Here is a 12,482-nt window from a genome sequence, read left to right on the forward strand (position 1 = left end):
TGGGTAAAAGACCATTTTACCCTTCTCATATCCGATCCACTAACCCACGGGTCAAACTCCAAAAGGCCTAAAAGAGGACTTCGCAAATACGCCCTGTGTACCCAACTCGTACGCCTCACGTATGGCCCACTCAAGCACAAGGCACAACTCGCTAAAGCTCAAAGACGAGGACTTCTTGCATTACACTGAGTGTACACATACATACGCCCAATGTACTCATCAGATGACCATAACTTCATATTAAGCACTTAATGCTTAAGACCAAGACGTCCAAACTCAGATCTAACCTCTCAATAAGGTCTTGATTCATAAAGTTTCCAACTTTATTCCTTTACATGTTTTAATGGGACCTAAAACCCTTTTTGTCCATCTAAACTTATAATATTAACATCAACTTAAGCATGATTCATCAAAACCCATCAAGATAATATTTTTATGGTTCCTAATAAATCCGTAATGGATAAAGTTTCCAACTTTATCCATTAGAATGGTCCAACAAACCAAGATCTAGTCTTTTAGTCTCAAATGGACTAAAAGTGCATCTTTTCCAACTTAATCCATTAAGTCCATGTGTCAAGCTTTTAGATCTGAATCAATATGATGTTTAGATGGATAAAATTTCCAACTTTATCCATAACAAGGTCACAAACTTTCAAATCTAAACTTTATGCACTAAAGTGACCAAAAGCTCATAACACCCAAAACTAGATAGATCTAACAATTTCATCATCAAGATTCAAACTTTATACCTCCAGAAGAAAGATCAAGGTGAACAAGGTCTGGATCTACAAGCTCCAATGCAACCAACGCTTCTTCAGTAAGTTCCTTCTTCAAGGTGCACCAAGAACACTCCAAAGCACTTAAAAACACCTTATTTTTTCTCATAAGGATCAAACTAGGGTTAGGGTTTCAATTTATTCTCAACATACTAGATATGCCCTAGTACACCCAACGTACACGGCTAACCCAAAAATCGTCCTAACTTCAAACAGTCGTAACTTCTTTGTTTCAACTCTGATTCCGACGATCCTTATATCCACAGAAATATATTGAGAAGGTCTACAACCCTATGAACTCTCATTTTCCTTAAAACTTTCCAAACTTAAATCCAAAATTCATAATAGGCCTGAACTATCACCAAACTCTCGGATCACATAATCTACATTACACACATCCAAAGGGGCCTAACTCTCTTTTTCCCCTAAGGAAAGAAGCCTTATGATAACTAGTATTTGGGTCACGACCCCTAAGTATGAAATGATTCGAAAAAAGGTGTTACAACTCTGCCCCACTTAAATTAGATCTTGTCCTCGAAATCACTCTTTATTACTCACCAAGAAATTAGTCGATCTAACCAACTATTCCAGATCCCTGATGAAAGTCGACCCCATCATACGGTGACCTTCCAATAATCGAACCCATTCTTAGAAGAACTCGCATACTTACGACGAATGAATTCCTGCTCCCACTAACCTTAACCGATGAAGGACAATCATCACTATTCAGCTCAGATCCAGGAATCCAATATCTTATCCAACTTCCCGACATGAAAAAACATTCTGAAATACTATCAATAAGACCTATCTCTACAATCCGAACTGAAATAAATCATTCCCGTCCTAAATCATCTAGAAGACACTTTTGGTAGACAAAATCCTAACCATACCTTGATTTTGAAAAGATCTTTCAGATAAACAAAGGCGAATCCCAATGCAAGTCTCAACCCCTTGTGTCAACTGGGAACATAACTCACATCCCAAAATCCAAATATTTACACTTGCATTCTATCTAAAATCTTTTGATTCCACGACGACCTTCCACTAAATCGAGATATAAAATCCCCAATCCACTGCGGAGACTGGCAGTCTCACATCTGGTCTCGTCACAAGGCTCCGACTAAGAGTCTAACTAATAAGGGCTACCCCAGCCTAACCACCACACGATTACCAACCATTGACCACAGAGTCATCCCACCCTAAACGTGATCCAATACCTTGCTCAATCCAATCTCCACCGGGTCTCAACCACTCTATCATAACCAAATGGGCCTTGCCCATGGGTCTCACCTAATCTGCACAAATGAACGGGCCTCGCCCACGGGTCTCACCCAATCGAGTGTTGTACAGGCCTAGCCTCGCCTCAGATCCAACGATCCTTATCCCAAACAAAGAATAATCCCCCGTCAATATTGTCCACCTTGACCCAGGCATACGTGATCCTCTTTTCAATCTAACAACCACTCCTACAATGGCCTACCTCATTTTGGTGAATGCTACGACTACATCACAAACTTACAACACTTCCCCGACAACCTATCATCATTGTGTATGCTACGGCTACCCTACAGTCTTACAACACTTCCATACTACCCTGGTCCCACCAATGGCCTTACCGTCCATCTACTATACCAATTATAATCATCCTTAGTCAAACCCACATCCAACTATACCCCAACCAGGTGTGTGGGTTATGCTTCGAACCCCAAAGCCTTAATCAGACAAGAATAGGAAGAGAGGCCCTAACACAACCCTTAGACCAAATGATTCACCCCACTTTCATTCGAATGCGCTCTTCCGATCCACAAAATTTATGGATTCCTAATCCATCTCACAACCTTACAATTCAAACTGTCAACAACCTGTGCTCTCAAGAACTAGCATTCCATTACTAACCAATCTTTAGCGATCACACACATTCCAAAACCAGAGGTACACTTCCCGAACTCTCAACGAGCATAATAATCCAAAGTACATCCCATGATACAACTCCAAATCCTTAAGTCACTTCAGCTCATGACAAAGAACTATAACCCTTGACTGGAACAGACGGATCACCAATCCAACTTCTGTAACACCTTAAATTTTAGACCAAATTTTTCATTTTTAAATTACCAAAAACCATAGTTTCACAACCAAGTTATCAATTACATGATTATCCCAAAACAACAAGTATCATAATTATCAGAGTTCATAAACATGTCCCAGTAGTAAATTCCCGAGCGTGTGGGTACAATCAGACCTTCGCCTTCCTGCAGTCCTGCGAAGTACCTACCACATATAAATCAACAATTGTAAGCACAAAGCTTAGTAAGTTCCCAAAAATACCACATATAACACTACATAAATAAATAAATAAAACTATAGGTTATCCGCAACCCTGGGGACTATCAGCAGTCCCGGTGAGCTAACAGCACGCCCGATGGGTTATCAGCGACCCTAGTTGGCTATCAGCAACCTCGGATACATATAATTACCATAACCTTACATAACAAAACATCTAGACCTAGTTGGTCATCATAAATACAATTATCCTATCATACAGGTAAGAGTAAGTGAGGAGACTCACCTGATACTGATGACACGAAAAACCTAGCACACGAACTGTCGGATCTAGACTCCTCCTAGTCAACAAAATAATTAACCCCAATTAATAGTTAAGGTTCAAAACTCACTCGTGAGTCTAAATCTCACAGCTAAACCTTCTAAGGGCAAAAGGATCATTTTTGCCCTCCCATGGTCCAAAACCCTAAAACTTGACCAAAGGTCAAAGTCAACGAAAGTCAACACTCAACACGTACGTTGAGCATACTACTCCATACGTTGGGCGTATAACTAGGTCAACATGTAACGAGGAGGAATCAGGCTACGCTACACGTAGCCAAGAGTATGCCTAGCGTACTCCATCAGTCTCCAAATCCACTAAGTTGGTGTCTTAATCCTTTAAGACAACCAACCCAATTACATATCTGATCAATTTAAGGCCTCTTGATCCATAAAGTCGTGGGCTGTAAGCCATTCCATGGCTAGGAAAGGCTTAAAGAATCACTTCATCCATTCTAACCTACTTTACTCATGTATGCGCCAAAGGGGAAAATCAAGCAAGCATTTTTATAAATCTAAATGTCCTAATATGCATGAAAGGACAGCTTAAACCCTCTAGAGAGTTCCAAACTCAAAAATGTCCAAACTTTGGGACTCTTAGCTCATAAATCTTAAACCAAAGAGATCTAGAAGAACACTTGCCAAGGTATAAGCTTTATACCTAAAAATGATGCACAAAGGTGGGAAGTTTCTGGATCTTCAAGCTTGTTAGCACCTTCTTCTTCTCTAACCTCCTTCTTCAACTAAAAGAGCCAGGAACACTCAAAACTTGCAATAACACACACACACACACACACACACACACACACTAGATTAGGGTTTATGGGAGGGTTGGAGGTTGATAAGGGTGGCTAGAAATGAAGCCATAATGCTCCTTAAATAAGGGCAACTCTTAAAATTAAGGTTTTACATCTGAGCTAGTACGCCCAACTTACCACATGTACGCCCAACGTACTAGTTGGATCTTTGCAACCATGCATGATGCATGAGTACGCTAAGCGTACTCATATATACGCCTCGCATACAACCTCTTTTGCAAACGTTTTCTATTAGGGACGAAATGTGACACTTTTGATAAAGATTCAAAGAATGGTAAAATGTACCTTATTTCGGGATGTTACAATTCTCCTCCACTAAAATTAGAATTCGCCCTCGAAGTCGTCCTCCGGAAATAGTTCAAGGTATTGATCACGCATCTCAGACTCAGGTTCCTACGTCCACTCCAAACCTCTATGGTGCTACCACTAAACTTCAACCAAGTTCAAAACCTTTTTCCTTAAGGTTTTCACTCTCTAATCCAAAATGGCTACAGGCTTCTCCACATAATTCAGGCGATCATCGACCTGAATGTCCTCCAAGGGAACCACAACCACCTCATCGGTTATACACTTCCTCAACTGGGAAACATGGAAGGTATCATGGATCTGACTCAGCTCCTCCGGTAGCTCCAACCAATAAGCACCTTGCCCATACAGGCCAAAAATCAAAAAGGGCCAATGAACCCGGGGCCCAGCTTGCCCCGCTTCTTGAAGTGGATAACACCCTTCCAGGGTGATACCTTCAGGAGCACTAGATCCCCCACCTGCAACTCTTGTTGGATAAGGTGTCTAAGTCCATAACTATTTACGTTATGTACTTGACCCAAATTGGCATGGTCCATTTTGGTTGCATGGCATCATGCATTTGGATAAACTAAATGAACGAACTAACACTTATTGTTTATTAATATATTCTAAGTTCTAATATATCAATAGTATTATTTAATTAGTATTGATCAAGAATTAATCGAGAATTAATTAAGTGATCAAATGGTGACTAATTAAATATATAGGTTGATTATGTAAATCATCCATAACTTATATAGTGGGCTAAAAGGCTCCATGGATAATCAAGTTGGGTTAAACCCATTAGATGCTCCATGGAGGCTCCATGGGAGTTACAAACCCATGGGTCATGGAAATGAAGAGTCATGTCACATTAGGGTTTACATGGTGTAACCCTAGATGTGACACACTATATAAAGAATAATACTCACCAAAATCGGCTACACATAGTGACAAGAGGGCTTGACCAATTTTTAGAGTGTTACACATTCTCTTAAAGTTGTTCCAAAGCATTTGGTGTTGTGTGAAGCATTTGAGGCATCAAACTTGGGGTGCTAGGCTCTCAAGGTTTCAAGGAATCATAACAACAACAAGGTATGTATTTCTAGCTATCCTTTATATTATAAAGTTCCCCATGTATGCTAGATAGGTTTATGAACCTTGGAAAAAGTATTTTGCATGTATCTTAGACAAACATAGATCCAAGGTTTTCTAGGGTTGCATGTACACTTAGGAGTGTTAGAATTGCTCAAAACCCATCAGTGGTATTAGAGCCTAGGCTTGCTTGTTTGATACTTGATGCAAAATAGTGAAAAAGTCGATTTTTTGTTGTCTTCATGATGAACTCGCCGAGTCCATGGGGGGACTCACCGAGTTCATGTGAAAACTCATCCTACTCGTCGAGTAGGTTCGTGCACTCGACGAGTAGGAGCCTCAGAATGCAGTTTTTCGACTTTTGTTGCTGGAAATGGACTAGAAACATTACCCTAAACTGTTTTAGATGGTGTAATGGTAGTTCTAATCCATTTACAATGGCTAATATCAAAATTCCATGATTTTATGTGTTCTTGAAATTTTGATATTCATATTCATGTTCTTATGAGTTTAGATGATCATAGGAATTATGTGTAACTTCTTGCTAGTTTTAATTCTTGAGCATTATGTGTTTTAATGGAATCCATAATTTGTCCTCAAGTTATGGATTACCAAAAATTTTATCTTTGAATTTCCATTAAAGAAACACATAGGTTACATAAAATGAAGAGACACTCATTTTAATGAACCAATTAATCTCATAAGTTATAAATTGAAGAGTTTTGTTAAGTTACAAAACTTTCCCTCAAGTTTTGGAACTTGTAAAGTCACCTAATTAACTTTAGTTCAACCCCTACAATTTTAAATGTTAAAATTCAACCCTTATACTTTATAATATTATAAGTTTAATATATATATATATATATATATATATATATATATGTATAAGATCAAGTCGTTTTACCGTTAGTAGGCCTCATTCACGAAGCCGGTCTATAAGGGGGTTATAAGGTTGTTGCCTATAAAATGGCAGCTTAATGGGTGTCCACTCTCATCCACCGCTTCCTTGACTAGTGGAGGGTCGTTAGCCGAACGGGTAGGACAGTGACTTAAAATTCTCATTAAAAGTATAATAATTATTATAAAGTAACTAAATGTTTTATAAATTCCCAATCTTAGTTACTTTAGGAAAAATGTGAATAAGGTGCTAATCCATGAAAATACACTTTGCACTTCGATTAAGTCGTTGGTGGAGCGTGTGTGGTTTACCGGCACACTAACTTGCACTTAACAAGGTAGGCAAAGGGTGACTTAAGGTTTTTTCATAAGGGCGGTGGAGCGCGTGTGGTTTACCGGCACATCGATTAAGTGGAAAAACATTAAGGGTACCAAGTAATTTGCATGGTTACTTCACACCTTGTTTTGTGATCCTCGGTATCCCAGTCATAAAACATGAAGGGCACACTCGAGATTGAAACATGCCATTGAAAAGCTCAATGAATCTCAAAAGAATATAGGAATTTCTAAAAACCAAATAAAACCTAAAAATTTATATTTCGTTTTCATGGTGGAAATTGGTGAATCGTCATTCACCTACCTTTCAAATATGTTATAGCTTGGATTATGGCATCCCTCTTCTGAGTTATAATATATTGTGATTGGATCCTAGCCTTAATATTACATTTGGGTGTTTTATTAAGGACTTTCTCTATATCGAAACTAAACTTGTTTTCTTCTTTTCAGATGTCTTCCAACAATGCTACTCCTGGCTCAAACCCTACTAGCTCCTTCTCTCTCATGAACCTTTGTGGGAGAGTCATCTTTGATGGATCCAACTTTATTGACTGGATCAGAAACATCAGGATGGTCACTCGATACGAGAACAAGGAATATGTTCTCGACAAAGAGCTCAAGGTGCCTGAGCCAACTGCTACTCCTGAGGAGTTTGCTGAATATGAGGCACATGAAAGAGATGCTACCAAAGTGGCATGCATCATGATGGCCACTATGACAGTCGAGCTCCAAAAAGTCCTATGAGGACTACTATCCTTTTGAGATGCATCAGAGTGCTCGTCAAGAGCGATATGAAATCATCTCCTCCATGATAACAAACCGAATGAAAGATGGTGAACCCATCATAGGCCACTGGCAGAAAATGCAAAGGTATGTGGACTGTCTGATGAAGCTGAATGTGAACTTCCCAGAGGAGTTAGCAATAGATATCATTTTGCACTCCTTACCATCGTGTTATGATCAATTCCGTATGACATACCACATGAAAAAGGAAGAAGTCACCCTCAGCAAACTTCAGGGACTCCTTAAGACCACAAAATCAAGTCTTAAAGGTAAGTCGGTTGTTACCACTTCTACTCCTACTCCAAAATCTGCAACTGTCCTGGCAATCGGGAAAGGGAAAGGTAAGAAGAGGAAGACCCCTTCGAAGGGTACCAAGGGTAAGACCCTTGACGGATCCTCTTCTAGCGGAACCAAGAAAGGTTTCGTTACACCTTCTTCTGATCCCAAAGAGGCTGAATACTTCTACTTCCATGAAAAGGCACATTGGAAGCGGAACTGCCCAAAGTACCAACAAGATTTGAAGGATGGGAAAGTGAAACCTAGCCATGCAGGTATTTACACTATCTTATCTAACAATTCACTCTATTCTAACTCTTGGGTCCTTGATACCGGCTGCGGTATTCATATTTGTTCTGATTTGCAGGGACTAAGAAGAAGTGAGAATGTGGAGCATGGAAAGATAAACTTGATCATGGGAAATAGGAAAGTTTCACCTGTCACCAAGATTGGAGTTTATACTTTGTTGCTAAGTAGTGGGTTTACTTTAGATTTGAATAAATGTTGTTATTTGCCAGAAATGGAAAGAAATGTTATTTCCTTTCATGCTTTGTACAAACAAGGTTTTACCTTTTCTTTTGATAATAAAATTGGTGGAATAAATGCTTTCTTTAATAATGTGTTTTATTTTAAAGCATTACCTTGTGATGGTGTGTATGAAGCTGTGTCTGTTGTAGATAATTTAGGAAATAATGTGTTGTGTATTGATTCTACAAATGATAATAACTTGGATAAAGGATCATTATGGCATTGTCGTCTTGGACATATAAGCAAGAAACGCATAGGCCAACTCCAAAAGGATGGAGTTTTGGAATCATTTGACCTAAAGTCAGATGATAGTTATGAATCATGCTTACTTGGAAAAATGACAAAGTCACCCTTCACTGGTTCTTGTGAGAGGGGTGAAGGTTTGTTGGATCTTATACACACGAATGTGTGTGGACCCTTCAAAAATGCCACCAGGGATGCTAATCATTATTATTTGACTTTTACTAATGATTACAGTAGATATGGATATGTCTACTTAATCAAGCATAAGTCAGAGACTTTTGAACGGTTTAAAGAGTTTAAACAGGAAGTCGAGAATCAATTGGGCATGAACATTAAGATGTTTCGATCCGATCGCGGTGGTGAGTATCTTAGTACAGAGTTCCTCGACTATCTGAGGGAATGTGGGGTTGTCTCATAATTGACACCTCCCAGGAAACCACAGTTGAATGGTGTAGCTGAGAGGCGTAATCGAACCTTGTTGGACATGGTTCGTTCTATGATGAGTCGAGCTTCGCTACCAATCTCATTTTGGGGGTATGCCTTAGAGACTACCGCCCATATCCTTAATCTGGTCCCTACAAAGAAGGTTGCCAAAACACCTCACGAGATGTGGACTGGAAAAGTTCCTAGTCTAGCCCACATCAAGATTTGGGGTTGCGAGGCTTTCGTGAGACGCGAGACTCACGAAAAGCTCGAACCTTAAAGTGAGAGGTGTATTTTCATCGACTACCCACAAAAATCCTTTGGATACCTCTTCTACAGACCTAGTGAATGATTATTTGAGAGTTATAGGGTATAGTGATGCTAGCTTCCAGAATGTTAGGGATAATTTCCGCTCTCAGTCGGGCTAGGTCTTTACCTTAAATGGAGGAGCAATCTCTTGGAAAAGTTCCAAGCAGGAGACAGTGGCTGATTCAACTTGTGAATCAGAGTATATAGCGGCAAGTGAGGCAGCAAAGGAGGCTATATGGATAAAGAACTTTATTGGAGACCTTGGAGTTGTACCAGCTATAGCGGAGCCCATAGAGATTTTATGTGATAGTGAAAGTGCAGTTGCCTTCTCAAAGGAACCAAGGGATCACGGGAGATCCAGACACATTGACATATACCATTTCGTCAGACATCGTATAGAATAAGGACTCGTGGAAAACAGGGTATCATCGGATGAGAACCCGGCAGATCCCCTCACAAAGGGACTGGGTAGGGTTAGGCATCTCCAGCATGCAAGGAACATAGGGCTGAAGGATGATATTAGTTTTAGTAGTTAGATAATTTTGAAATTTGTAAAGTGTAATTGACATTTGATGATGAATAAAAGTTGTGTTTATTTATGAGTAAAGTGTTGTTATCCCTTGTCAATAGTTTACTATTATTTCTTTTGCATGTTTTGACTTCCAGAATATTTATGTTAAGTTTTACATATTATTCAAATTATCCACAATCAGTCATATGTTGGAAGTAGATATGAAGTAAGACTGTCATGAGTTGGTTGTAGAGGTCTAAGATGTTGGACATGGCCTCAACACTCATGAGTGCTCATAAGTTCTGAGTATTGGATTCAACCCACGCTCACTTGTATCACTTCATGGAATTTATCTCGAGTGATCGTGAGACGGTAATATCATATAAGTCTTCAAACCTAGAGATATGACTTGTTAATTATGAGTTAGTTATGCATTGATCGTGCGAAAACGCATTGGTAACTCGATATTATAAAACGTGCAGTTGTGTGTAATTTAACAAGTAGAAGATCAAACATATGAGTCGAAGATTATATGTTCCTTCTTGGATTAGAAGCGATATCTGGGCCCCTCGATGATTTTGTTTTGACCCATGTACTGGGCCCAGTCAGAACTAAGTTGATGTGTTCAATTAAGTTCTATGTCAAACAAATTGGAAATCGGGAAACAAACTGCTGGACAAAAAGTAAGACACTGTTCCATGTATTTGTCCGGCTGATATCTAGAACATAGGATTATATGATCACTTATCTGAAATGGCGTATCATCATCTTCTCAGTTCCGAGAAACCTTGAAAATATCTACGATTGCCGATCGGTTCCTGAAGTCATACTTGCAGTAATAGTTATTAGACTTATCCAAGTGGGAGACTGTTGGATAAGGTGTCTAAGTCCATAACTATTTCTGGTATGTACTTGACCCGACCTGGCATGGTCCATTTGGGTTGCATGGCATCATGCATTTGGATAGACTAAATGAGAGAATTAACACTTGTGGTTTATTAATATATTATAAGTTCTAATATATCAATAGTATTATTTAATTAGTATTGATCAAGAATTAATCTAGAATTAATTAAGTGATCAAATGGTGACTAATTAAATATATGGGTTGATTATGTAAATCATCATTAACTTATATAGTGGGCTAAAAGGCTCCATGGATAATCAAGTTGGGTTAAACCCATTGGATGCTCCATGGGAGTTACAAACCCATGGGTCATGGAAATGAAGAGTCATGCCACATTAGGGTTTACATGGTGTAACCCTAGATGTGACACACTATATAAAGAACATCATACTCACCCAAATCGGCTACAAATAGTGACAAGAGGGCTTGAACGATTTTTAGAGTGTTACACATTCCCTCAAAGTTATTCCAAAGCATTTGGTGTTGTGTGAAGCATTTGAGGCATCACACTTGGGGTGCTAGGCTCTCAAGGTTTCAAGGAATCATAACAACAAAAAGGTATGTATTTCTAGCTATCCTTTATATTATAAAGTTCCCCATGTATGCTAGATAAGTTTATGAACCTTGGAAAAAGTATTTTGCATGTATCTTAGACAAACATAGATCCAATGTTTTCTAGGGTTGCATGTACACTTAGGAGTGTTAGAATTGCTCAAAACCCATCAACTCTAACTTAGAGCGTCGCCGATCCACATAACTCTTCTGACGGATCTGCGTTGTCAATAGTCTCTGTTGAACGGGGGCGTACCGATACTGGCATGATAGTTGTTGTTATACGAGAACACAACCAACAGAAGATAAGAGTCCCAGTTCCCACCAAAATCGATAACACAAGCACGCGGCATATCCTTGAGTGTCTGAATCGTTCGCTTGCTCTGCCCGCCTGTCTGTGGATGGTATGCAGTACTGAAGTGTAGCTGGGTACCCAACTCCTCATGAAATCTCTTCCACAACCTGGAAGCAAAGCGTACATCCCACTCAGACACAATAGACTTCGGCACCCTATGTTGAGCTACCACATCTCGAACGTAAATCTCGGCCAAGTCCACTACAGAAGAGTTCTCACTAATGGCTAAAAAGTGTGCACTCTTCGTCAAATGATCCACTATCACCCAAATAGTGTCAACACCCCTCGCAGTCCTCAGTAGCTTTGTAATGAAATCCATAGTAATATGTTCTCACTTCCATAGGGGAGCCTCCAGAGGCTGCAATTTGCCATGAGGGAACTGTGCTTAGTCTTGACCTTCCGGCAAGTCAAACATCGCTCCATCAACCATGCCACATCTCTCTTCATACATGGTTACCAATAATTATGCTTCAAGTCGAGAGACATCTTGGTAGCCCCCGAGTGGATGGAAAATCTCGATTTATGGGCCTGCTCCATCAAAATCCATCAGGCCCACCCGCATATGGTACCCATACCCGCCCATAAAGAGTCAAAAGCTCTCGACTGTCCATATCAAATGCCAAAATCTAACCGATCACCCACTCACTTTTCCGATTTTTCTCTTTTATGGCCTCCGACTATGCTTCCTTTATGATCTCCAAGACTGGAGTCATCATGGTCGTCCTCAAGAACACATCCCTAATCGGGGCACCTGTAGCCCTCTAGCTCAAGGCATCGGCCACCA

The sequence above is a fragment of the Lactuca sativa genome, chromosome 5, assembly GCF_002870075.4.
Source record: "Lactuca sativa cultivar Salinas chromosome 5, Lsat_Salinas_v11, whole genome shotgun sequence".
In the NCBI taxonomy this organism is placed as follows: Eukaryota; Viridiplantae; Streptophyta; class Magnoliopsida; order Asterales; family Asteraceae; genus Lactuca; species Lactuca sativa.